Source organism: Otolemur garnettii, unplaced genomic scaffold (genome assembly GCF_000181295.1).
Source record: "Otolemur garnettii isolate 467f Iridium unplaced genomic scaffold, OtoGar3 scaffold00064, whole genome shotgun sequence".
In the NCBI taxonomy this organism is placed as follows: Eukaryota; Metazoa; Chordata; class Mammalia; order Primates; family Galagidae; genus Otolemur; species Otolemur garnettii.
Genome location: NW_003852459.1, coordinates 11166600 through 11170847, shown reverse-complemented (window position 1 = coordinate 11170847; position 4248 = coordinate 11166600). Strand labels below are relative to the sequence as shown.

Sequence of the window (4248 nt, the reverse complement as noted above, 5' to 3'; positions counted from 1 at the left end):
GGCTGGGGATTCGAACCTGCCACCTTAGGTGTATGTGGCTGGCGCCTTAGCCACTTGAGCCACAGGCGCCGAGCCCCCACCCAATTCTTAATCTACTACTGTACTCTCTTCCCAGTTTCTCTGTTATTTAAAGTTATAATTTAAAAAGATCAATCTATATTGAGCTTAATCCTGTTCTGTACTTTTTACTTTTAAAATGAGTTGATGATATTTAGCAAGAGTGAGACATGACAGCTTGTTGCTATGAAGAAGGATTACAACTGTATTTGGTCTCCATTATAAATAACTTAGTAAGGACATGCTAGTCTAGTATATTTTTAATTAAAGGGTAGATACATACTGGTTTTATTTTGCTGTGGTAAATATTAATTGAGAAAGTTTTATGTAATTGACTCCATTTATTATAAATGAATGAGGATAAAGTCCTGTTTTCATAAAAGTAAGGGAGTTAAAATTACTGTACAGACAATTGTGTGGGAGGCAGAATGTGGCAAACTCCATAAAAGGGTACAGCTGGGGTCCAGAAAAGTGCAGATTCACACTTGGTGCATGCATCTGGGAAGGAAGACTCTTTTGGGGGCTCCATTGTCTTTTGAAAGACAAAAAAAATTCGAGAAATTGAGGCTAGGAAAAGATAGGTCTTTTAAACAGTCAAAATAGCCCTCTGTTCACTTAGAAAATAATTTTTTTCTTTAAAAATTTTTTAAAAAAATAATCACTTGGAGTGGAACACATGATCTCTGAAAGAGAATCACTAAAATTACACAGATGCTTCTTAGCTTTCAACTTAAGATGGGGTTATGTTCTGCCAGGGGTGTCCACCCTGTGGCCTGGGGGCCTCATGCTGATTATTTGAGGCCTATTTTGCTTGTCTGGTGTGGGATATCACAGACCTGTTCTTTTGCTCATTAGCTGTTGTTAGTGTTTATGTATTTAACGTGTGGCCCAAAGCAACTCCTCTTCTTCCAGTTTGCAACAGAGAAGAAAAAACGTTGGGCTACCCTTGTAACCTATTGTAAGCCGGAGATATTGTGAGTGAGCATGTATTTAACACACCTAGTCTGCCAAATACCGTAGCTTAGCCTTGCCTACCTGAAACACCCTCAGAACATTTACATTAGCCTACAGTTGGGCAAAATCTTGTAACAAAGAGCCTATTTTATACTAAAGTGTTGGCTATCTCACGTTTTTTTGAATGCTATACTGAAAGTAAAAAAGCAGAATGGTTTATGGCTGTCAGAAATATGGATTCTACTGAACGTGTATAAATTTTGTACTGCTTTAAATCCAGAGATTATTAGTCCAACTATTTTAAGGTGGGAACTATCTGTAAAGGTGGAGAGGTAGTCTGGCCTCTGAACCCGGACAGTTTGAAATGTCAGACTTGTGGGCATAACATAGGTAAAAAAAAAAAAAAAGTACTGAGGTTATACTCTAGTCCAGTGGTTCTCAACCTTCCTAATGCTGCAATGTATTTTCATTGTTACAAAAGGGTTGTGACCCACAGGTTGTGAACCGCTGCTCTAGTCCATAGGCTAGAGTGCAGTGGTGTTATCATAGCTCACTGCAACCTCAAACTCCTGGGCTCAAGTTTTCCTCCCGCCTTAGCCTCTTGAATAGCTGTAACTACAGGTGTGTGCCACCACACCCAGCTAGTTTTTCTGCTTTTTATAAAGACAGGGGTCTTGCTCTTGCTTAGGCTGGTCTAGAACTCTTGACTTCAAGTGATCCTTCTGCATGTTACAATTACAGGCCTGGACCATGGTGCCAAACCATAGAGCATTATTTCTATATAACAAAATTTTCTAGACTAGGCACCCGTAGCTCAGTGAGTAGGGCGCCAGCCACATACACTGAGGCTACAGGTTCAAGCCCGGCCTAGTCCTGCCAACCTGGAAAACAACAGTGACAACTGCAACCAAAAAATAGCTGGGCATTGTGGCAGGTGCCTGTAGTGGCGGGTGCCTGTAGTCCCAGCTACTTGGGAAGCTGAGGCAAGGAATCGTTTAAGCCCGAGACTTTGAGGTTGCTGTGAGCTGTGATGTCATGGCACTCTACTGAAGGTGACATAGTGAGACTCTGTCAAAAAAATAAAAATTTCCTCTAAAATAATTTTCTGCTTGCAAGGTAAATGTAGTACTGATTAATAGCACAGGTGCTTTAGCAGGTCTGTACTACCCTGTGTTCTGTGATAACTCAGCTTTCCTCTTTTTCTTTTGAAATTGCTCTAAATCTTGCATATAGTACCCTATGACATTGGTGTTGATGTGGTACGTATATACCTATTATGGTCTATTGGCCTACAGCACATAAGGGGTTACATTATTGTGCTGCACCATGCCTTTTTCACTGATGTCCATTTAAGACAATTCATTAAATAACTTAGACTTTTATCAAATAAGTTGAGACTTCTCATTGCAAAAAAGAAGAAATTTTTTTGTAACTGCTAAAAGAATTCATTGTGAATATGATGGAATATGTAGGTCAATTGCTGTCATTTTGATGATCAGACACCCCAATCTTAGTGTTCCTATAGATTTGCTGCTTAGCACTTAGGAGTAAAGTGTTGTCAATCTAGGCGATTGGTGATGACTGGCAGGATTTTAAGCACACACACTCCAAACTTGGGTGCTAAAGTTAAATGGCAGTTTAGGTTAAAAGGAAATCATCCAGATGATCCAGAAAATAACTATTTATTGGTCTTTATTGTGGAATTGAAAGAGTTAAATTTAAAGTTTTACATACAAAACTTTATAAGTCCCTTGAAATACATCATTCTTGGATCTCATAAGAAACACTGAGCTGATAGAAAAGGCATGCACACTTGTTATTAAAATATACACAAAAAGAAGCCTTTTACCTTCTACATTATTAGCTTTATCTTACCACTCCTTATTTCTTCTCTATGTACCATTTCAAATAAGTAGAATTTTTACAGTCCTAAAAATGCCATGTTCTGATTAGACCTCTGCAGTGTTATGCATTTACTTCTCTCTGCCTGGAAAGCCCTGCCAAGGGAGGCAAAAACATTTAGACAAGAAAAAGAACTTCACTTGCAAGGAAGATTTATAAGGAGTCCAGGCTTTAGAAAGGTTGGTTCCTCGTATTAAAAAATAAAACAGGTATTTTAAGGAAAAGACCCCCATTACATTACTGAGTTTTCTGGGTTTACTGTTTTTGTGGTCATGGTAGAAATAGCAGTTTTCGCACATATTGTATCCATGAAGGGCATCACTTACCTTCAACCATCATCATTGCAAAAATCTAAAAAGTACTTTTTATTAAGAAGTCAGCTCCAAGTTTTCTTTCTCTTTTTCTTTTCTTTCTTTCTTTTTTTTTTTTTTTGTCGTCCTTGGTAGAGTGCCATGGCATCACAGCTCACAGCAACCTCAAATTCCTGAGCTTAAGTGATTCTCCTGCCTCAGCCTCTCAAGCAGCTGGAATGCAGGCATCCGCCACAACGTCCAGCTATTTTTTTTAGTTGTAGTTGTCATTGTTGTTTGGCAGGCCCAGTCTGGATTTGAACCTACCAGCTCTGGTGCATGTGGCTGGTGCCTTAGCCACTGAGCTACAGGCACTGAGCCTAGGGTCCCAAGTTTTCATTTATTTCAAGACCTATGACTTAGTAGGATAACCTTGTTTTTTTATCTCAGTATACAATTTTTTTTTTATTTCTTTGTGCTTTATTTTCTTGCTTATCCATAATGACCATGGGGGTAAAGTGTCATTTGTATTTCTACACAGCTTTAATTTCCTTTTTCTCCTGGGGAATGCCTAGTTAACCTTCAAAATGCCTGTCAGATTTTATGTCCTCTGAGAAGCTTTTAAACTCTGCTTGCTTTTAGAACCCAGTAGAGTTAGGAGTTCCCTTCTCTGTGCTGCTATAGCTCCCTGAACATACATAATAGTTTCTCCTACTGTATTGTAAGTCCAGTTTTGCTTCAGTCTTTGTTGAAGATTAGTTCCGGGACCCCCATGGATACCAAAATCCATGGAGCTCATCCCTGATGATAAAACCATCTCGAATTTGCATATAACCCACACACATCCTCCTGTACACTTTAACTCATGTCTAGATTACTTAATGTAAATGGTATATAAAGAGGTGTTTACTGTATTTTTTAAAATTTGTATATTCATCAGCCAGGCATAGTAGCTCACACCAGTAATCCTGGCACTCTGGGAGACCGAAGCAGGTGGATTGCTTGAGCTCACAGATTTGAGACCAGTCTGAGCAAAAGCGAGACC

General features: G+C 39.1%; 1 protein-coding gene across 1 annotated transcript in view; it reads left to right on the top strand.

Annotated features, from left to right (window-relative positions):
• The window catches only part of STAM2 (signal transducing adaptor molecule 2), a 38593-nt gene that overhangs the window by 10511 nt on the left and 23834 nt on the right, over positions 1-4248 (top strand). The window lies entirely within an intron of this gene.